The 24,004-nt window shown below is 41.0% G+C and overlaps 1 long non-coding RNA gene across 1 annotated transcript; it reads left to right on the top strand.

Annotated features, from left to right (window-relative positions):
- The first annotated feature begins 9,584 nt into the window (after positions 1 to 9,584).
- LOC128141870 (uncharacterized) lies at positions 9,585 to 15,337 on the top strand. The gene is made up of 3 exons (XR_008235208.1): positions 9,585 to 9,698; positions 9,788 to 9,963; positions 14,484 to 15,337. It is a non-coding gene; the product is annotated as an uncharacterized LOC128141870 (long non-coding RNA).
- Positions 15,338 to 24,004: the final 8,667 nt, after the last annotated feature.

Here is a 24,004-nt window from a genome sequence, read left to right as displayed (position 1 = left end):
ATGCTCTTGTTCTTGAATAGAGAAGTCTATGTTTCTAATTTGAATAACATAATTTCAAAGTGTATTAAGGTAAATAGCGACAATGCACTCTTGTTCCAGAACTCGCATGCCCATGAAGTTATTCATCAATCTCTTTTTCATTTAAATTCACACTTTACCTTAATTTGTGTTTCAAATGCAGATGAGGCCTTAATTAAATAAAAATTCAGCAGATGGTTTCAAATTGTCTGTTCAATTTACATTTCTTGCACCTTTCTAAATGCTGGACTTTATCTTTGGAGCCAGAAGTATTACCATTAGACCTCTTCTTTTAAACAAACGCATAATAATTGGTAGGCTGGAGCTGTCTATACAGGAATAAATTAAATATTGATTACCAAATCTTAAAAGCCTCACATTTATGTACATGTTTTGATAAATACCCAAAACCTTGTCTGAACCTTCAGAGATTAATCAAAACTCAAGTATGTACCAGAGGTCTGGTTCTTTTTCAATTTAACAAACAAAAAAAAACCCTAAAAAAATTGCAACAGTAGGCAGCCTTTACTCCTATGCTTTATGACAGCTTTGATCATCGATGGGTCCAAGAAGTTAATTTGATGGAAATGCTGAATGACTAGGGGAAAAACCCATTAAACATTTTTGATCTCTAGAAAAAGTTGCTGTATAGTTGTATTCAAGCTCAGCACAGGAGCTGAGTGACTCTGAGTGTGTTTCGTTTCATCTGAAGTTGTTCATTATTAAGAAGTGTGAAAAAGTAAATGAGAGTGATAAGCAAAATTACAGGGGAAAAAAAAAAAACTTCTGTTATCTCTGAAACAGGACTCTGCCTATTGAATAAGTAAATATATCCCATCTTTCTCAGACTGCTTGTTTGGAGAAAATCACTTTGTTCTATAGCAGTTACCTCCTTCAGAGGAAATTAGGAAGGAAAGGAAAACACTGCTTGTCCATTTATGTTACCTTTGAGGTGTAGGTATAAAATACAAAAAGCAGCCTTTCTTCCCCTATTCTCTTTTTCCTATGCATCTGCTGTTGCCCATGACCTTACTGGATACACACTGATAAAATTAGGCAGCTTTTCTCCTTCTCACGTTAGTTTCCCGTTCAGCAGTGATTTACAAGCCCGCGTATATTCACTCTGTCATACAGGCTTTTCTCCTCTGCATTGCTAACCATATCACTGTATTACTCAGAGCTAACTCATAAATTGCTTCCTTTCAACTTCCTTCCTTTGCATGTTGTGCAAGGGGAGCAGCCCTGCGGCATGTCCGTAGATGGGGATTCCAATTTTACACCCTGCAGCTGTAGATCTCCATCACTACCCAGTCTGCAGGCTTCATTTATATATTTTGAAATAGCCTCAGCAAATGTGACAATGTTTGTGTATTTCAGCAGCCTGGGGAAAAAGAAACCCATCCAGCTTCTCCTTTTAAAGAGATAGCCCCTTCTGACTAATAAAACCTTTAATAAAAAGTCAGTTGATGTTTTGCAGATGTCCCCAAGAGCTGAACACTGGGTGGGCATAGTGGAACTAACAGGTACAGGGAGACAAAATTTGGGTCTGAGAAGCCATTTGATGGCTGCTAGAATTAAATATGAGTGAGAAGGGTGTAGGCAGGATCCAGATGGGGTTTGCAGTTAGGCAAAGATGCAGCATTTCAGTTGTGTGGCTGAAGCAGGGCTCTGGCTTATGTTTGCAGTTGCTAAAATGTCCTTATTTGTTCTGACTGGAAAAGTATTCCCTCTGAAGAGTGGAAATGTTATCAGCTCAGTTGTCCTCATGAGATTTCTAGTATCTGTGGGTATATATATGCAAGAAAACATTTCACAAAGCAAGTTCCTCTTTTGGGATCATGGGATTTGACTTGTCTTCTGGGCCCCTTGATGTTCACAACATCTGTTGGCTGAATGTTTGAAGTTCCAGTTTGGACCTGCTCTGGGCTCAGATAAAAGAGGAAGAGCATGATGTTATACTAAAGGAGGGTGCCTGGCATGAAATCTTGAGCAGTCACTTGTAGCAGGGAGCAGTACTTTGTCCCTGTCTTAAGTGAGAGGAAGAACACACATTTTGGGAGCTCCAGGACTCCAGGCTTCTCAAATGTCCAGATTTCTACTACTGTCAGAAGTCTCTAAAAATTCATCTCCTTCCTGAGCCAGGATGCATATAACAGTATCATCTTTGGTTTGGGGGCGCGGGGGACAGGGGAACTTATCAAGTCTTGTTACTAAATTGCTTAAATGTATACTAAATTGCTTAAATGTAATAAACGCACAGCAAAACAAGTGCTTGTTTTAATTCCAGCACTCCTCATTTCCCAGTTAGCACAGGGCAGGCACACTGAAAAAAAAATCAATGTTTTCTTCTTACAGTGACTGTATTAAGACTACAGGCAGGCAGGGCTGAGGGAAAGCTCACAGACAGTTGCTGACAACTGTGCTGTATGCGCTTAAAAGAGGATCAAGACCTGGCTGAGAAGTGAAATATTCTGCTGCTCCTTGTTCAATTGGGAGAACATTGCTGCTCTGCATGACTAGAAATCTTCCTCTCTCCAGCACATTTCTGTTTGGGTTTGTGTTATTTTGTGGCTGAAATGGTTCCTTTCTCAGTTAAGGCTGTAAAATCCTTAGGGACTAGCACTTTATTCCCTGGCACATAACTGACTGTAGTGATGGGCCACATTACCTGGTGGGGTAGTGCATGCATTTTTCATTGGCATTTCTTTCTGTGTCTAATTTTTTTTACTTGCCAACATTTTATGCCTTTACAATACTATCAACTGTTTTGGCTTTTTGATTACATGAAAGGACAGGAGGAACCATGGGTATGTTCTTATTTCTAAAAATAAAAGAGGTCAGTTACTGATACCTTTACCAGTTTTTAATCAGCCCTTGCCAGCTAAAATTCTAATCAATTAAATTTCTATGAAAAAGGAATGGAGGAAAGCTGAGTGTAAACTGACTGATCTTGCTCAGTATGGGCCAGCTTAATTTTGGGAAGAGAGGCATGAGAGCAATTGTGATGCCAAGAGAGATTTTCTGAGATGAAAGTACATAATTTTTTTCCACTGAACTTTTTCCATGATCTCTCCAATGATGAAAATGTCACCATTTAAGAAAAATGAGAGCAAGTTAGTTGTTTGACTCTTAAAGATGCCATCAGTGCAGACACAGTTAAATTTGCAGGGAGCTCTGTTACAGTAAGAGATTTTGGGAGAGCTATTGATCTATCGAAAAGGGGGAAGTGAGGGTATTCACTGCTGGATAAAAATAAGCTACTTGAGCAAGCAATGGCACATTCTGTTGTGGTTTGCTTTCACGTGATACCTTGAAGAGGAAATAGGAGATGACTTAGAAGAGGCAAGGTAGGGCAATGCCCCTCAAAATGATTCATGTAACTTCAAGGCGACCTTTTTTTCTCGCGTGCAAATTTTCCATTCTGTACCATTGACATGAGCAGAGAGGAAGAAAGGGACAGTCCGCCTTGTGCAATTCCCCTGTGCGTAGAGCCCATGAATCAAAAAAATGGGCTTTGTTCTGACTTCACACAGCCACACTGAAGTATTAGCCTAGGCTGGTTCAAATGTTTTTAACCCAGATTCCCTACTATATATATATATATATATACACGCAAAACTCTTAACCACCTGCCTTCCCTCGGTTCTTCCAGAGGGAAAAAATTCTGTAGTTTAGACATCTGAGTGGGAAAGTTCCCTTAAAGCATGAAAAACCATGGCAAATTATCCTCAAATATGTAAGGGCAGGCCCAGAAGCATGAGGACACGTTGACACCAGCGGGGTTTGCCTGTCCCCTTCCTGCCCTGCCTGTGAGTGCAGAGCCACAGATGACAAAGGGAAGTTCTGGGTGTGGACTTCATGGAGTGGAAAGGTAAAGCTTCCTCGATTGATGGAAATGAGAAGAAAAAAGGAATCAGGAGTTAAGAAGATAAAAGTAATGCTCATAGAGACTCAGCTGAGTGCCCACACCTGGAATCCAATCTTCAGTAACACTGCAGCATAGACGGACACTAAGCTGATATAAAAGCATCTCGGTAAGGTTGAAGTATTCCTGGTCTTCTACCAGAGCATCAGCAGCAGTATTTCAGACTCCCATTTTCTTTCTAATTTCAACCAAGGGGGAGGGGCTCATTCTCTTTGAAAGTCTTTTTCAAACAGATTTAGTCCAGTGGGTTATTCGTCCACATGTCTGTGGTTTGTGTGTGTGCACGCATGTGTGTTTGCACACATGCAAGCAAATACACAGGAGGCAGAGAAGAAAAGAGGGCTGGAAGGAAAGTGGATCCAAAGTAGGAGCTGTATCCTTATTAAAGACATACCAGAGACTGTGAGTAACTCCCAGTAAACGCTCAGATCACTACATGATCTATTTATCTCCCTTAGAAGCAACAAGACATAAGCCCTTATCCTGCTCCCACAAACTCAGAAGCTCGTAATGGTTCACAGCAAACTATTTGCCTTTAGAAGAAAAGGGCTCTAGCATCCAAGGGCTTTGCCTGGATGGGGCAGCCTCTTGCTCTGCAGTTCGCTCAACTGTGAGTCAGCCTTGCCGCAGGGCTTTTGGCCTGGCATTAATTAGGAGGCCTGCAAATGACATTGCTTAAAAATCAGAAGGAAAATCCAAGATGGCAGCTCGGGTGGCTTTGTTGGGCGAACAATGCTCGTCTCAAAGATACCGGCCAAACAATTAAGCGGTGGCCTGCTGTTTTCAATATCCCATTCCTCTCTCAGCAGCCGTTTGCTGTGGGTCTGCTTTTACTCTCAGCTACACCCATGCTGGCCCATTGGAGAAATGAGAACAAGATTTGGTGCTCTAGGGCTGATCTGTGTGACTTTTTACTTACTCTTGTGAAAGGATTATCAGCCCCAGCCTTTCAAATATCACAAAATACTGAGACTGGTTTAAAAAATACAGAGGTTTTTTTCCCCAGTTAAAAAAAAAAAAAAAGAAAGAAAAGAAAAGAGGTTCCACTTATTTGCTTATTGTTTTTGGAATCCACACAATGACTATTTTGAAGTCCCTCTCTGTAGCCAAAACAACCTCCTAACTTAACTACTGAAATAAATGAAGGCCGAGATTTCTGCGTAGGTGCAGGAGCTGGGGACTATCTATAAATGCACTGAATCTCACAGCTGTTGTCAGCACCACTCTGCACGCTCCCAAGTATCGCTCCTGAATCACACGGTGCCCATGCAATTTGTTGCACTGGTTTGCATGGCTCTGCAAAATCTGTCTCACAGCCATGCAGCCGGCAGAGAAGGAGGATGCGATAGGACAGGGCTGTCACTGGGAAAGCAAGCCTGCACTCAATGCCAGAAATGGGGCCGTTACCTCTGCAGATTAAACACTGCAATATCAGCAGCAACAGTTCTCAGGCACCAATCTGCACCCTCAGCCCCGCACTGCCATTCCTCTGTCCCCTCTCCATCTGAAGAAAGACAAAACTCTTCACGGTTTTTTCTTCTTCTTTTTTTCTCCCCCACAAAGAAAAACTTGCCAGGTCTGCATCTTTTTCCCTGAACCATTTCCTCTTTCTAATGTTAAAAGCATATGCCATACAGCTTAGTTTCATGCTGAGATGTTAACTCTTTTTCAATATTGGTTTTCAAGTCACTGCATTAAGGGGTGGCAAGAGCTCAAAGGGCACTACGGGACTTTGTGGCATGGAAACTGTGTCTGCATGGAACAGGGCAGCTCTGCTCTGACCAGGTGAAACTGGAGGCTGCTTTGCCAAACTCACACACACAGCCCAGCGTAAGCTCACCCACAGGAAAAGTCACAGCAAACCTTCCCTCTGGGTTTTGTGCATTTATTAAAGAGTTTGTTGGCCTTTCGGTTCGGCACCGAGGGTTTGTTTGACTAAGCAGAGAGGTAGGTGTTTGAGCTGGCGCTCTGCACCTTGCTGACCTGCTCACTTGGCTCCCAGATGGGACCTAGGTCAAGTCCTTTTGGCTCAGATCATGAGCAAAACACAGCCAAGTTTGTGCCTAGCACCTCTCACAGTGTTTATGGACGATGCATTTGCAGCAGCACCCCATCATCCTGCCGGGGTGCCTGTGACTGGTGCTGGAGTCGGGCACTGAACAGCAAAAGAGGAATGAAAAATGGTAGCAGCAGGATTCCCCCAACCCTAGTGAAGTCAGCTCACCCCTTTTAGCACGGGGTGATTCAGCTGTAGATGAAGTGTTAAAGTTGTATTGGAAATAGCTTTTGTTTCCCAAATAGATGTTTGAAGTTTTGATTTTTTTTTTTTTCCCCCTCATCTAAATCAGGATGAAAGGAAAAATTTGAAATTTCTTTGCAGATCTGTGATTTAAATATAAGGGGAAAGGCCGGGTCAATGGAACGATTTCTTTTTTATGTTGACCCTTTATTTTTAAATTACTGTACATTAATGTGAATTTCAAACACAAGACTCATTTCAAACAGAAAATGGAAATTTTGCTTTTTGAAAATGTAGAAACCACACCTATTGTTTTCTTCTAAATATCTTTTTAAGGCAGGAATCAGAAACCAGCCCTTTCCCACAAAAAGGTCTTGTTTTCACTGAATTTGCATTTTTGACTGAAAGCCTTGTTTCAAAGTCTTGAAACTAGATCATGGTGAAGCAGCATTTATATCTAATTGGCCTCAAGGAAGAAGAAAACTCTGTGGGTGGGATTCATCTCACCTACTTATAGGTGTTTAGTCTAAATTATTCGTCAATAGTCAGTGGCACCTCCAAAGGGCTATTCTCTCTGTACTGGTCATAAAAAGCACCTAGAGAGGTAGCCTGCACTTGATACCCGCTTGTTCAGTGGTTAATACTAGGTGAGAGAAATCCTATCCTCACTATTCACACTCTTGGCTGAGGAGAGAAGCCGAGCATCACAGCTCTGATGATTTCAAGCTGAGGCATGTTGGGAGAAGAAAAAGGAGCTGGGTTCCTCATCAGTTTTTCAGAAAGAGCCAGATATATTTAGGTGACAGAAAATAGAACAGTTTTATGGAGAACGAGTCAGCTGAAGGAACACTGGTTATTTCCATGGTCAGGTAAAACTTGAACAATCTAATTTTTTCTAAATCTCAGTAAATGATCCTGGGTTGGGGTTTTTTTTGTAATTCCTTTGCAATTTATCTCTGATTGTAGAAGGATTTTCTTTTTTTTTACTTTACAGAGCAATGTTTATTTTGCTGCTCAGCCGAGTTCCTTCCTCTTTTTTCTAGCACAGTGGTTTAAATCCATTTGTAATGCTGCATGTGAGACAGGTAATATCACCTGTAAAATCCCTATGTGTGACTGAGGTAACTTGGTATGGAAATCAAAAGTGAGCACAACAGTGCATACATTTTGCTTTTTTAAACTGTTACTGAAAGGAATATGCTTTTTTTATTGTGGTTATGCCTGTCCCTTTTTGCAGGGATATTTGGCTCCTGCAATGTTTGTGCTCACAGAACGATTTGCAAGCAGCAAAGCTGTAAATCCATTAGCCCTTTAATTTGAGATGCAAGTCCAATTTATAAACAAAAATCTGCAGATTTAATTTTCAGACAGCTACACTGGATGAAGCTGTGGCCTGTCACTGGAACATTATGGAAAGCATATGTAGAAAGTGAACACAGCAGACTGTATGAGGAGCAGACATTTATGTGACAACCTTTCATAATCACCAAGCATAAAGAAGAAAAAATACAGAAAGAGCCCATTGACCAAACCCTGATTACTTTGATGACCAACTCCCTTGAAATTTGTAGGGATAAATACACAGAGACAAAGAACAATGTTATGTGACAGCTCAGTAAGGGCCTTTGTACACACTTGACCAAAGAAGTAGCTGGTGGAAATAAATCTGACACTGTGGTGCTTTCTGACACCGCGTCTGATGCAAACAAATCTGGGGCTTCCTTGTGTATACTTGGAGTCTGATAGGGGATGTATTTTGTTAAGGGTTCCCACAGGAAAAAAAAAAAAAAAGCAACTGGTAAACTACAGACAGTGGAGAAGTTTCTGGTTTTGTTTTTGTTTGTTTCAAAGAAAAGAAAGAGAAAGAATATTCCTCTGTGTTAAAAAAAAAAACATTTACAGAAAACCTTTTTTTTTTTATCTGCTGAAATGAGTGGGGTTTCTCATTGTGTTTATTTGGACTGCTCTTGTTTTCCATCATGGCCACTTTGTTCACAAGTCCTACAGCTGCTCAGCTTTCGGAGGTGTGGCTATATTCCCGTATCAGCATTTCCAGCAGGCACTACTCAAAAGCAGGAAGATTTCAGCACCCTGGAACAGCTGTGTGTCCAGTTGCACTGTGCCTGCAGTCTCTACCAAAGTGTGCAGATGCACAAAGGATAACCCAGAATGAGTCATCCATTCTCACATTTGGCCTGTGCACAAGACACAGCAATTAGCATTGCAATTCCCACTTGAGTATGGGGAAGGGCTTTAAAAACATTTTGATCCACTGCAGAAATCTTTCCTATTCTACATACCAGTGTGCAATTTTTTTTACAATAATGCCTCCAGTTCTCTTTCAGCTGTGACATGGTCAGTGGGAAGGCAGCTGAGCAGCCCCTTTTGCACACAGGAGCTGATGTGGGAACAAAAGAGATGTAAAATGAAGTTTCCCTTCACAGGCAAAGAGATTGCAGCTCTGGGAGGGGTCAGGGCTCCTCCAATGGCAAGACTTACTGGAGTCATGACTTGCAGGACTACCAGATGCCTGGTCCTTGCCTAAGAGTGACCATTGCCAGGAGTTTGCAGAGTTTGGAAAACAGACTGGTTTTGTCTGCTGGGATTCTCCTAAAAAGTATAGCTGAAACTTAGTAGGTTCGGTCCATTCATGAGCTTGGAGATAAATGCATAAGAGTGTGAGGCCTCAGAATGAAACTGAAAGGCTACCTTTATTGATATATTTTCTTGACAGGTTATTTTAAAGAATGCCTCTCTGCAGCATGCATGCAAAGATTTTATTTCTTGGGAACAGGCCTAAAGTCCATTCTCTTTTTAGGGCAGACACATAATTCCCATTGAGGTTAATGGGAGAGATTCTCCTACTTCAAGAGAAGAAGAGACCCATTAGCCCATTAGAGATCTAGAATCTAATTTTAGACCCTTTGATCTCCTAGAGCAATGGGAGCGGGTGGGGTCAGTATCATAGCTGTTCCCTGCTGGTTTATTAGCTCCCTGATTCTGCCCCACTGCATAAATCTTGCTGTGGTACAAGACTGCGGTGGGTTTTGACCTTGCATTGTATCAACCTGTGAGAGGGTTTGTTGGATTTTTTTTTCTTAAGGATATCTCAGTGAGCTGAAAAACAAGGGGTCAAATCTGCCAAAACCAGGACTGCCTCCTAGGGGAGAGCCCATTGGTGTTAAAGGCAAAGTTATGAGAGTTTGAGACCTGGCATGACCTACTTACTAGGCAGAGTTATGAGAATCCATGTTAGGACAGTTTGTTTTTCAGCCTGGTTTCTCATGGGAACGAGGCTTATGCAATCGTACTGTCTGTGCGTCTGTGTCTACATCCTCCTCCCCTCCCCAATAACTTTTGGACTCATTGCTCAATTTCAATCTACTTTGGCAGGGGGGTAGAGGTTCCAGGGGTGCTGCCGCTCCTGCAAGTGTTATAAAAATCAGCAGAGGAGAGTGAGTCTACAGGTGTCCACTGTGCCAAGAACTGCTGCAGCAAGAGTTTGTGTGGCTTCAGGTATGAAAGTGCCAAAATAATAGGATGGTGGGGAGCAGCCTGCACAAATGGCCTAACCTGTGTAAAGCACTACTTAACTCCTTCCCTAGAAGCCAGGAGACAGAGCTCATGGCAAACCAGGCTGTGGGAAATGCAGAAACCTTCTCAGTGCTGGAGCAGAGCTGGCTGTCAATGTCACAGTCACCGCTGCTGGTGGTGGGTCCCCACAGCGCTGGGCTGTCCAGCATGTCCTGCCTCTCTCTTTTTGATGCCGAGTCACTCACAGGTGAGCCTCTCAAATCCTATTGCCTACTTTGTTTCTCTTCCTGTAAAACAAGATGAATTTGGGAGGTTTTATTAACTAAGAACCTTTTAAAACACACTGAGTGATGGCAGAGAAGCATGTCTGTTGAGATCTGATGCAGTAAAAGTGAGGTTACAGAAAGTCTAGGGTGAGGAGCTCAGCTGGGCTCAGGAACATCTGAACTGAGCAGGAATTTCCTTCGCCAGGGATATGAGCGATACAACACTGCTGACTTTTGTCATCATAATACTCACAAACCCAGGACAGTCCAGACTTCAGGTATCAGCACAAAGAAGGGTCTCATGCAGATCCTTTCTACCTCACTGCCTTCCAATAGATACTTTGCCAGTGCTGCCATGTGAACTCGGTTAATTACAGGGGAGGAAATTATGGCCCCATAGACTTCACAGAGAATATTCAGTATAGGTAAAGCATTTAACGATATGCAATTAAAACACTATATATCTAACTCCTAAGAAATGGTGGGTTTAGAGAGGTGCTACTTACAGTGAGCAGGTGATAATGAACTCCCTAGGTTGCAAAGGCATCATTTCAAAACTATAGAGTGAATTTATTAAACATGCTATGGAAGACAAATGTTATTATATGAATGTACAGGGAAAGACACTAGATCAGGAAAAACCCTTGGATTTCTGGTTCCATGTTACATGCATGACAGCTTCTTTTGGCTTGTAAATAACAAGAGAAGAACATACGTAAATATTTTCAGTGATTTGTGATCTCCTTCCCATAAATTCTCATTTTGGGGGGAAACTGTGTTGCATGACTGCTAAACAGATGAGAAGAGAGAGTGTCTCCATTTATTTCATTGAAGTTTCCCAAAAGAGCATGAGAAACCAGTATTTTAAACATCACATAGATAGTAATAATTACTGGGTTATTTGCAGTTACTGTGGAGGAAAAAAAGACCCTTCTAGGACATAATGCAGGACTGTGATGCCCATGGAGATGGGTGTCAGCAGGCTTTGGGAAAGGATGGTCTCAAACTGCTAATTTCTTCTAGAGCAGAACTTGCAGAGTGAAGGGTTTACAGAGAAAGGATGCTTGTATATCTCAGTCTTCTTTGTTGTACATGTCTGTGTCTTTCTAACTCTAGAAATTATAGCCAAAGGTCCAGGCTGCATCCCCTTTGGGGTGATGAGTGCCTCAGTCAAAGCTGGATCACCTGTAGATGCTTCTCCTTTTAACTTAAAACTGGTTTCTAATAAAAATATTCCCTCCTCTCCTGAGTGACGAATTGCTCTATTAGGGGCTCTCTTCTCTTCCCAAGTTGTGCAGACTTGGTACAGTGCACTCCAAATTGTTTTCTCTACTTCCCAACCGGTGCATCTCCTTTGAAGTCAAAGGAGCTACTGTGATTTTAGCCCCATTGAGATACTCACTATGGAAGAAGTATATAAAAGACTACTGCTCACAGGGTGGGAGCTGCTGGTTTCCAGTTTCTCATTAATTTTTCACTTGTCTTTTATTTCAGTGGGTCTACACTATGCTCCACCTTTGGCACAGACACAAATACTATTTTTTTATGTGGTTCAGTGGGAGGAATGGTTTTGATCATTAAAAGCAAAGCAAAAATTATTTCAAGCAAAATTCCAGAGCCTCTTCTGCATCCATTTATCTTTCCATGGCTTCCTTAAAGCATTGCCTACTTACTCTCTGGGGATATGCACTCCAACTGTGTTTCACCACATTTACAGGAGCAGTCACATATGACCCAGGCTAAAATTTAACCTTAATTGCCCACAGGCTACTGCCATTGAACCCTGTTGGCATGTAAGAGTTTTAAAGTGTTGAAATGGGCCCAGTAAAAACAATAGGCAAGACAAAAACATATTTAGTTGTGAACTATCTTTAAAAATATTAACGTGCTAAAATCCAAGCGATGAAGGCTCACATCTCTTGAAGGAATGTGTAATTTCCTGTAATCATCTCCTTAAAATATTCTTGATTGGGACTTTGAAGCAGTCAAAGAAGAGAGGGGTCTCTGGAGAGCCCACCACTGCTCCTTGCTGAGACAGGGCTTTGGAAAGTGAATCACTGCTGTGTAACTGGATCCATGCCATACGCGAAGGATCAATAAAGTTTTATGTACCTTACTCGCAAGCCTCAGGTTTTTGATTCCAGGTGTTCACATTAATCTGGGACACGATGGAAGAAAGAAGTTGCTATGGTTGCATGGAGATGGCAGCGCAATCTGGACCGACTTTAGTCAGCAAGTGCAAGAAGTTTAATTATCTAAAATAATTGCACTTCTTGAAGCCTTTTATGCTGTTTGCTTAAGTGCACTGTGCACTGGTACCATATAATTACTCCAGATACCTGAGTATCTGGGGTCTTCAGTCATCAGTAACTTTATGCCCTATGAGGAAATCTTTGTGTATGTGCCTCACCATCCCATCTCTGGCAGAAGTCAAAAAAATGAACAACCTGGGTACAGAGGTGTTAAGGGAAATCATAGGAGGATAGTACATAAGTTCATTTTAGATCTGAACTTCAGAAATGTGTGATCTCAGAGATTAAAACTAGCCCTTAGCTTTTAAGAACAAATCCCTCCTAGGGACTGAAGAGTTTGCATGCTTTTGTAGGTTTAGGGCATCATTTTACCCCCCAGCTTGCGGAAACTCTGTTTAATGGCACCTGCAACCATTAGAAATGATTACAGCCCTCGGACTGTAGTAATTGGGGACCAGAGTTTGTGCTGCAAGCGTTGCTCTATGGAGCTGTGCTTTCCAACCAGAACTCTTCGGTCAAAGGTTACTGAGAGCCACCTCCCATCTCCATGATAATTTCCCTCTCTATAATGTGTCCCTTTTTGTTTCATCTGACATTTCTATCACCTTTAAGAAGCCTCATAGAGAAGGGGCCATGAGGTTTGGATGTAATTGGCATATGGATGGAGCTTAGGTTTTTTAATACACAGTTTTTATAAGACTGCTTTTATGTTTGCCTTTGCTCTTTGATCTCCACTTGAAAAACGTTTTTCATGGAGTTTGTTTGAAAGCACAAATAATCACTTACCACAACTAAGGGTTAGCAAATAGTTCTAGAAAAGAAAGAAAACCAAAGAGAATCCATGAGCTGACGGAGATGCCTTGAAAGATGTTTTAGAAACAGCTTGTAACGGCACATTTTGCAGGACTGTTCATCAAGTTAATTCTCCTGTTGCATTGGCATTCTTGGATATGGTAATAACAACAAGGAAGGTTGTAATGGATTCTCAAATGGGAGTGTTTTAATAGATTTTAGTAAATCACATCGTATTCAATACTGTAGCGTTGTGATATGACACACTACAATGAAAGATGAAGTCACTTGCGGACATAATCTGTGGTTCAAGAATAAGTGTGATGATTCCCATGAAAGACAAGATCTAACTAATTATGGCCCTGGAAAGGGAGAAGCCCCAAAAACAGTAAAACAAAGCTACTCTGGTCTGAAACACGGGCAGCCACAGTGGATGGGGAGAGCTATTCCAGCTTTTTGCAGTGCATTTGTAGCAAAAGCCACTCTTGTAATGGTAGATGAGCTGTAAATTGAGATACTCTAATGAAGGAAAGTCATCTAAGGGTGACTCAGCTTGACTAAAGGTCTCAAATGCCTTGAAGCAATCTACATGTGGGGAGAAAGCTGTCCTTATTATCTTGGTGATCTTGTGGATCTCCATAATAGTAATGTGGTGTGCAGGTGTATGAAAGAAAGCTAGCACTGAGATAGGATTTCTTCCATTTAAAATCTCTCAGGTCTCGGAGAAATCCCCTTGGCAAAGACAAACCAAAATGCAGAATATTTTAAAAATGTTAAAAGTCAATTCTTTCTGTCACTAACATTAAACTACTGTACTGTAGACCAGTTAATGATGGTGCTTCATGAAATAAGACATTAATCTCCACTTGTAATGCAAGAGCCATACAACTTGCTTCAGCCTTAATCTTTTATGAGTTATGGACTCTTCTGTGATTCATAAAACAAATAAATCACACCTCTAAGGCTATCATCTATTTATTACTGCTTTTTAAATGTTCAGGATAGTATAAAAGGGGTCTCTCTTGCATGCCAAAGGTTCTCAGCTACTGAGTAACATTTGGAAACCAGAGTCCGGATTCTGCATACAGCTGGACATAGAGTTTGTCTTTGTTTCTGAAGACAGCCAACTCCACAGAAGTGCGCCCATGGGGCTGGGTGTGCAGATTTCATCCCATGCTTTCAGGCTATGTTTATAGCGAGTAAGCCAGCTGACCTAAAAGATGACAGAAAGTCCCTGGCCTTCCTTTTTAGAAAGAGACAAAGGCTAATCAGTAAATAGGACTTGCCAAGTTACGAAACCATGGGGAGAAGAAGGGAAAATAATTTGGAACAGCAAAAATCAAAGTAGAACAAATATTCAAATTATTGGGAGATTTATTCAAGCCAGAAATCACAGTTTCACTGGTACTTTACCTTTAACATGCTGTGTGCTCATTTCAATATTATTCTCTTTGCAGCAGAACCATAATCCCAGAGTCTACATAAGCAAGCTGCTGGTCCAGCAGACCTGGAGGGTTTTGTATGCAGGCTGGCTGGCTTGGCTCTTCCCAAATCCTGCTAGTGTCGGCAGGGAATGAAACTCCCTCCTTCCACCTCCTGCCTACAAAGACCCCAACAACTCCCTTTGCTGACCTTGGCCTTCGATTTCAAAATCTCAGTGACCCAGAGGAATTACTGAAGTAAATAAAATAAAACACATGCCTCTAAACTGCAGAAGGCATGAAGTATACCCCCTTGAAACCATGCACATATTTGTTCCTGCCCAAATGGGGGTTTATGGATATACGGATGTGCTTTTTAGCTCTTCTTATTTGTCTTGTCTGTGATTTGTTTGGAGGAATTGTAAAAATACAGATCTTCCAGGGCACTTCTTGTAAGTTGTAATGAAAGCTTGGCTCATTCTAGCTGTACTACGACTCCAGCACAGATTGCATTACTTCAAACCTTGGTCTGTGGACTTGGAGAAAGAGCACAGTAATTGCATGTCCTTTCCAAGAATACCAAAAAACATATAAATACTAACGAAGTGCAATCTAGCATTTTCTCTTGTCATATGCTGCATATTCCATTAGACAGCACTCAGGCCCTGTCTTATTTGGGTAGTTTCCTTCTGTGAAAGGCAGGTGGAATTGGAAAACTGGAGGTCAGTTACCCAGATGATGCAGACAATAATTTCTGCTCTTTTTGGCAAACAAACAAAATTTTTTTTCTATATAAAAGAATACTATAATAAAAGAAATTCAAGAGGCATACTAGTAAAACACAGTCCTTCAAGAAAATAAGCGCTTTCCCAACCAAAGACGAAAAGAGGCAGAATTCAGCAGGGTAATAAACATTCCTAAATCTCAGGACGAGTAAGTGACTGCTGCTAATTATGTCTCCTTTTGTTTTTTAAGAATTGAAGTTCTTTTTATGTAATGGTGATTGCAACTTTAATTTCAGTTCGTTTTTCCCTTAGAGATGTTTTTTCCCTCCAAGTCAGTGGTGAAGCTATCTGGGGGAAACTTCCACTATAGGTGCTGCACAGATGTATTTACAGAAAGAATAATAGTTATGCAATGCTCATGTTAAAGCACCTATGTAGACTCTCATGCTTTAGAGTTAGAAAATGAATTCTAGTGCAGCTCCTTGTTTTCAAAGGAGCAAAATGAACAAGTGGAAAAAATCTGGTCATTAATGACAGCAGAGCTTCCTATGAATGATCACTGTAGCATACCTCAGGTTTCTAAAGCAGCTGTTGATAAATGACACCAGAAGGTGTCTTTTGGCTAGGAAAGCTGCCCATTTTCATAAAGATTGTGTTCTGAAACCCCTGCAATTATATTATACTGCTCTTGCACCACTCTGTGGAATTTTGCTTTTTATTTCCTACAGCTTCATGCAGACTCAAGCAGTTTGGCCTCTTTATTAAACATAAGCATCAATCTGTAAAAAGCCTCTTGATTGTCTAGACAACTAGTTGTGAAAGTCAGCTTTGTTTCGTTGACTCTGCGTCCCTGGGGATACGGACACTGCTCCTTCTGTTCTCGTCTGTCAATACTCTTCAGCCAAAATTTTGGATTTATTTTTTTTTCCCCGTATCTGCCAATTATTGTTGTTTTGGAATCCAACTGAAAAATGTTTCAGTGCTGTTTCTTAATACTTTTTCTTTTTTAATAAATAAATGCCAGCAGCCTGGAGCTTATGAGCAGCCCTACAGTAATAAAAGGATGTACACAGCAGGCAGTACTCAATTTGCAAAAGAAAAACAGATTAACATTTCAGGTTTCTGAGGGCTTTTTGTCAACAACAGTACATTTAAAAACATCAATCTAGTAGTAATTGCATTATCAGTGCATTCTCGGCTGATTCTTTGGCTGATTCCCTTAATATCATGGAATGGAGAAGTAGCTATGGGAAGTCTTTTTAATATATATAAAAAGTGAAAGCCTGGTAACAGTCAAGTTGATTTGACTGTATATAATTCCCATTTCTGGGACTGGAATGAAGTGAATACATGGGTAATGGTAGGAGACTGAACACCCACAGCCAGGCCCTCAACAGCTACAAAAAACTTGGTACAAGTCCTATTCCTGGGCACTTTTGCAGAAAGTACATTGTAAGCTGACAATGAAAAAGAGCACTTAAAGGAAAAAAAAAAAAACAACACCTCAGCAGACACTTTAAGGAAACACCATGGGAGTATCATTTCACCATTTCTTTAGCAGATACTCACCAGTCACTTTTCAGGTATAATACTGCTGATTGCATCCATGCAATGAACAACATGGAACGAGACGTTGCTCTCTTTCTCCGAATTCTCTACAAGTCTTCAAGAGCTATCAGAAACTGTGTAAGAAATACCCTGAATGCAGAAGATAATCAGCTCCTGGGACCCTGCTGCTCCTGAATACCCTCACTGAGCGCCTTCCCCACCAGGCTGCCAGCTGTGCCAGAGAATGGTTGGGTGTAGCTCTTCCCTTCGGAGAGGTTTCATTTTGTACAAATAATTACTGGGAATTACATGGGAATACAGAGAGGCTGGTTCCACACCGAACTGGGCAAAGGCTTGAGTATTTTCTTATTTCCTTCTTACATAGTTGCCCCAACTGCTGGGGTTTTAGCTGTGCCAGTCATCCCCTCCAGGTGTCTCTCACCTGATGAAGAATAGACACGTCTTTTTAAAATTTTGTAGTATAGAAAAATAATCTTGAGTCTGATTTTATGCTAATTCATGTAGACACTTCTGATAATTTTGTCTTATGTATATTTATTAGGGTGGGTTTTTTTCCCTTCTAACACCATTAGATTTGTTTTGAACTCAAAGGTCAGTTCCTACACCAGTATAAATCAATGTAACTACATTGATTTCAAGGATTGCAGCATCTTTCATTAATTCCTATTGCCAGGGATACTGTAGTTGTCTCTGGGGAAGAAGATATGTATATTTTTATGCATTTTTATTTAAATCACAAAGAAAAAAGAAACTTCTCTGAAGAATTTAATTCTGTAGCATGCCATTAACCATGCAATTAAGGCCTAGTGGTGCTAAATGATCGATACAACAGAATCTCAGCCAGCCACCTCCAAAGATCTCTTTAAGTCCTTCTCCTATGCAGTTTGCACTCTATCTTCATAAAAGAGAGCCCTGATTCTTGCACAGGAGACCCTACCATCTTTTTTTTTCTTACTAAGAAAAATATGGTTTCTTTATTTGGATGTACTCTGTTAGCAACATAAAGGACACATTCCCAGGTAAAACAACCCAAGTGTTGGTCTTATTCAGATTCAATCACTCCATAATAAATTCCAATTGCTCATCTAATTATATTTCCCTGGTTTTATTGGTCTGTTTGTGACAGGGGTAGTTACATGCTTTCTTTGAGTTGTAAATTAAATATATATGGAGAGAGAGAAAGAGCATTAAAATTATGCAAAGTGTTTCAATGTTAAAATGAGAAGTTATGTCTTTAAAAATAATTTCTGGTGTAAAGGTGTATCTATGGTTATACATACAACTTTTCCCACTTTACAGGGAGTTCCCAGTGTGTGCAGTTCTATAGCTTCTCTTCAGTGCATGCAAAAAGCAGCTTCACATGAAACTGATAATTCTCTCCGGGGAAAGAGAAGCATTGCCTATAGCCAAAATACGTTTTATTAAAAGCAGAATCTTCCTTGTCAGGCCACATTGCTCCTGCTGAACTTGAAGGATGCCAAACAATGATGTCAGGTTTGCCACATGCTGATAATGACATCCATGCCTGGCGCACAAATAAAGCAGCAAGAGCACCTGGCAGATGTCTTCCTCTGCAAACCAACATTTTCTCTCGGTTTTGTGCGATAAGAAGGCATCAGTGCTGGTGGTTGAAAAATGCTTAAGAAAATGAGGTGCTGCACTTGATAACAACAACCCTTCACAGGTCTGTAGGCTGGTGTGTGGTAGAGAAGAAGAGGAAGTTCAGAACCTTAAGAAATGTTCTAGATAGATACCTTTTAAATGTTAAATGTAGCGCATATGCACTACTTCTTTCCATACTGATTGACCGTCGGTGCAGGTCCCAGCTGAGGTTGGGACTCTGTTAGTTGGGACATCTCCCAGCACATCCCTCTCCTGAGCCTCCAGACATAGGGGTAAGGCAGACAGCTAGCAGACACAGACCAAAAGAGTTTCTGAGCCTCATACTTGAACGGCGGAAGTAAGGTAATGAAAAGGAAATCATAGTCTGGCCCTGAATTAATTACTTCACGACACATGGCATTAAAAAAATGTATTCCAGTAAGTAGACGGCTTTGCAGCTATATCCTGGAATAGGTCTGGTCTTTGATTCTTCTGTCTCCTGTGTTCATTCCCCACAGCCCCTTTGTAGCTTTGCATTGCTACAGCACTTTGTAGCTAACTACACTAACTGACTGCAGTACCTGCAGCTCCCAGTGCAGCACTGGCAATGTTGCCCCTCTACCATGACTGGAACAACAACTACAAAGCCTGAGCTTGATAAGTCATTGAATTAACTCTCTCCCTGCTTAGTGCGGTTCTCTTTCCTTGTTGCAACCAATAGTGGAATCATGAGACATGTTAAGAGACCAAAATAAGGGACCTTAGGTCACCACAGAGCCTTGGACTCTCCAGTTTGGGAAAGTATTTTCCTTCTTTTTTTTTTCCCCATGTTCAGGTTTACACATTTATGATGTAACATCAGTTGGCATGGTAACAATCCCCTGTAAAGAGGCATTACTGTCCCTTGAATTTAATGAATCAACTTTGCATAGGAAAGAATATTTGTTTTGATCTGGTTTGCTCTGTTCAGGTCCACATTTTCAGTCCCTGGAGCTAAAACTGGTGAGTGACTTAGTCGTCAGTAGTCTTTGAGTTGGAGAACTGGGCCCATCATAAAGTTTTCTGCCTCCAGTGCTTTCTCTAGGAAAACTGGACTGTCATTCTGGAAGTGCCGGAGAGAGAGAACTATTGGGTTAAAGTTGCACGAAGAATAGTCAACACCAAGAGCCTAAGTTGCTATTCATTTTTCCTTTAGTGCCTTTAACCTCAGGATAATAATTAGAACCATAATGTGGGCATTAATTATCAGAACACACATAAAGATCTAAATAACCCCATTAAGTAGATGTATTTTACAGCACACCTCATACCAGTTCCTAAGGAAAGGGTAGGCAGGACAATTCTCCAGTGGTTCTGCCCCTGCAATCTAAACCATATTTCCCAGATCTCTGTGCTGGATATTTAGCCTAACGTTTTTGGCAGTCTTCTGGCAACTTTTAAATCTTTACAGGTGCTATTATTGAGGTGCCAGTTGTCATGGAGAACAAGATTATATTTCACAACATAAAAATACCCCGTAATCATTTCAGATGGTTGATGATATTGCTGCTAGGCATAGTCGAACTCTTCTTCACATCACTGGAGATTGAGGCTTTCCCTCTGCTCCATGCAGCCCAGCTATAATCCCCTCTGATTAGAGCCTTTTCTCTTTGATGCTCCCCTTTGTCATCCACACACTGGGAAAATTGCTCTGTATTGAGTTACATGCTTTGTGCAGTTTGCGTAGTTGTCTTTTTTAACATGGAAGCAAAGCTGTCTGTGCCTGAGCAATGATAGGATTCTGACTTCTAGTAAATCTTTGATTAATGAATCTCAGGTAAACAGATTAGTCATTAACCTTTGCTTCTCATGATAAGATTACTTATTGATGTAGAGTAGTTGCGCTGCTCCCATGCTGCCAAGGATAGGAATCTTGCTCTCCTTCAGACTTCAAGAACCTTCCCACCATCTAACAAGGCCTCCCTTTTAGCATGGGGATATTAGAGAGCAGCTGCCTCTGCAGGGAGTCATCTATTTCCTATAGGATCTCTGCATCCAGGGCACTTAAACGTAAACATTAATAGGCACTGCCCAGTAGTAGAGTGTGCTATTCATATCTCTTGCTCTATATTTTTGCTAGACAGCTGTCAGTGAGGGTAACTCAGCTGAGACAGAGGGGAAATACACACAAAGTGAGCCAATTTTTTTTAAAAATGGTACGCTGTGAAGCCATGGCTGTTCAGGACAATTGCTTAAACCCGTGACAAAGGCCAAGTCTTTGGTGACAGACCAGGAAACCATTGCTTAGTATCCATGTCTGTAGACAAACAGAAGGCTGCTTTAAAACCATTTAAAACTGGCTTAATTCTGGACTCTATCTGCTCTACAGGTTTCCCAGGATGGGCAAGAGCAACCTATGAGCTGAGGGCAACAAGAGAACCAGAGACAAGTAGTCTTTTATTCCTGCCAGCTCCACCAGGCCTTTTTACTTGTAGTCATGCTAATAATGGCCTTTGTGAAGGAAATGAATGGTCTTCCATCATCATGTAAGGAGCGTTACAGATTCAGCTGTTGAACAGAAAACTGCTGAGCACACCTTTGTGACTTTCACTGCAGTGCTGCTCATCTGGGTAGGGTTTGCACTCTCCCTGACTCCCACAGCTAGCTCCACCAGTCTCCATGGGTGCAGAGATTCATCTACCAAAGAATTGAGCTAGATCCAGAAGAGGGTCTTGTCTTTACATGATCTGCAAATTTAAATGTGGGAAGGTTAAGTAGGACTAAAGAACATAAGTGGCCTATGCCTACCTGCAGCCTACAAAAGCAGAGAGGCAATTCAGATTACACACGGATCTAATTCCTTGCTCTTTAATATAATGGAAGATATTTAAATCTGCAGACCTTTACATTGCAGTCTTGAATGCAAAAAATTACAAACAGAATAGATAGCTGAAGCTTCATGTTTTCTAGCTGATCAGCAGACTGAGCTTCATGTTTGCATGTTCAGTTTTGCATCTTGTAAACCCCTGTCTTCACTCCCATTTTCAGTTCCGTGATCCCCTGTGCACACAGCTATTAGCAGATGGAAATCTAGCAACCTGATCTGTAGGCCCAGTTGGGTAATCAAACATTTAATTGCTAACAATTATCCATTAATGCTTATAAATTAGGTTGCCAAACTACTTCTACAGACTACAAATATTTGCATCCAGACTTGTCTGCAAAAATTGAAGATGCATGTAAAAAGCTATACCACAATGACCAACGCTGCCATTTTCATCTGGACTCTTCAGACTGAAACAGAAAATGCAGACATTTGCTGCATCAGAAAAGTAACTAGAAAATTGGAAGTTGAACTTGAGGGAATCATGCAAATCTGGTCCTAAGTCAAATTCCAGGCTTGCTTGATTTCTTTCTTATGAAGACTCTTCCTCCTTTACATCCTTCTGTCTTGCTTTTTCCTCTGGACTTCCTAGCACCTTGATTAAACATTTGCCTCAACCCTAGGAATATATATTGGTCCAGAGGGCTTATTTTATTCTGAATTACTTCCTGGTGTTAATTATGATTTTTTATGACCTGTTGTGCATCTAGGAATGCTTGTTTATTAAAATAAAGTGTAACAACATGATTTCAGGTAACACTTCAGAGATGAACATGTGCTTTCTACTAACACTCCTAACTAGGAGAAACTGTAACCCTCTCCAGTAAGAACAAACTACATTGCTATGCAGAAAATGTAAACCTATTCTATAAAAGGGTTCCAGTTCCCATCCTGTTATGTAAGTTTTGCCTTTTTATAATTGCTTGCTTTCTACTGTCTGGTTTATTAAAGCGATGTGGTTATGATCTCGCCCATGTGACCTCTCCCTTTGCTCACAAGGGAAATGTTGGAGTGGTATTGCAAGCATTGGGACTTCAAGACTACATTTAAATTAGTAAATTCAAACATGTCTGGAAGCATTCCCAGGACTAGAACAAAACTGTTTATACAATCAACTGCTAAGCTGTTCTCTGGCATGAATTTGGCCCATTCCAACTCCTTCTCTCCCTGAATGGTTCGTGGGCACAGCATGGCCAAGGGACGGGTCCCGGAGGCAGTGCACATGCAACTCCCACTTCTTTGGAGGATAAAAGAGTTTGCTAGCATAAATGCTGGCCATTGTCCACCAGCTAGCTTCGGTGCTTATTCCTGGGTGCATTTTATTTACCTGACGAGGCAGAACCATACACCTTGAATTTCATACCCAGGCAAACAATTTTTTTGCAGAATCACATTGATTTGAGGCAAATGTTGCACGTGGCAGGGAGCAAAATTAGCCACTGTCATGTACAGTAAAAGGCGATGCATACACAAAATTAAGCTCCCAGTCACAATCCTGGGTACATATCAGTTGGGTCTGAATGGTGCAAAAGCTGAGTATAATAAAGACAGGGGAAGCAAGGCCCTCAGCTGAAAACTGATGCCTCTTGTTGCAGTATCAGGCTCAAATACTCTGCCAAGGAAATAGTGCCAAAGGAACTGCAGAAAGAAGAGGGTGTGATGGTTTAATGGGGTTTTAGTAAAATATGATATATTTTTTTTAATTTTCCTGAGTGTTTTATTCTTTTTAAGTAACTCTGAAGGGATCATCTAATTCTATAGATAAGCCATTTATAGTCACCAGCCCAACACACTGTTGCCAAATTAATTGAAATGGCTGCTGAACACAACACTTGCTTTTATTTAGAATGCAAGTTGTTCAAGGACTACATACTTTCTCTCTTTTTCTCCCTCCCCTGGGGTCTCTCTCCCCTCTTTTTCCTCTTCTTTTCTCTTCCTTGATGTCCAAGATGGTTCCATTAGTCTTGCAAATATTAATTCTCAATGCAAACAGAATGTGTCAGGTACAGGAGGATGTAAATGGAAAATTAATTGAGGAGCAACGTGTAGACTCGTGTTATATGATGTCCTCAGCATGCATACTCAAGCAGAAGCCAGTCATTGACTTGCTGCCCCTTAAAAACCCTCCCACACACGGGCTGCTGGAGACAGAAGATGTGCACACTAGCTTTTTAAACAGCGCCTGATAATCAATTATTCTTTTTTTGGTTTTGTTGTTACAGGTTCCCTGTTACATAGTAGGGCTGACTGCCTAGCTAGAACGGAGCCATTGCCCTTCACTTGCTCAAGGCCTGACCCAGATATCACCTCAGGAGAACCATGAAGCAAGGCTTTTTCACAGTCCTCTTTATAAGGCAATCAGTCCAGCGGTAAGGGCCAGGCTATCTTCAGCTGAAAAGTTGCTTTTAACCTGCTCTGGGCAGTAGCGGTCAAAAAACATTATTGACAGCTGTTCGTTGCTGTGCGTAGGATATGGTTGTGATTTTTGGAGCTTCTTGCTGATCTTTGACAATGCACAGTACATAAATTGATCGATGAATTTTACTGCTTTATCTGTTTCATAAATTGTCCACAGATTATGATGCTGTTCAAATCATTTGCTACAGATGCTTTTTGAAAAAAGAAATTTCTTGAACAGTTCATAGCAATTATTTGTAATCTATGTTATTTTGACTAGACTGTTGATGACATCATAGTGATTTTTTTGGCTCATTGATTAGAAGAGGTTTAGATTTCTGAATCATTATATTTGTAGGTAAGAATTCAGAATTTGGTGTCAGTTAATAGACTTTCAGTCC

Source organism: Harpia harpyja, chromosome 1 (genome assembly GCF_026419915.1).
Source record: "Harpia harpyja isolate bHarHar1 chromosome 1, bHarHar1 primary haplotype, whole genome shotgun sequence".
NCBI classification, from domain to species: domain Eukaryota; kingdom Metazoa; phylum Chordata; class Aves; order Accipitriformes; family Accipitridae; genus Harpia; species Harpia harpyja.
The sequence above is the reverse complement of the archived record's forward strand: the minus strand, read 5'-3'. Positions and strand labels throughout refer to the sequence as shown.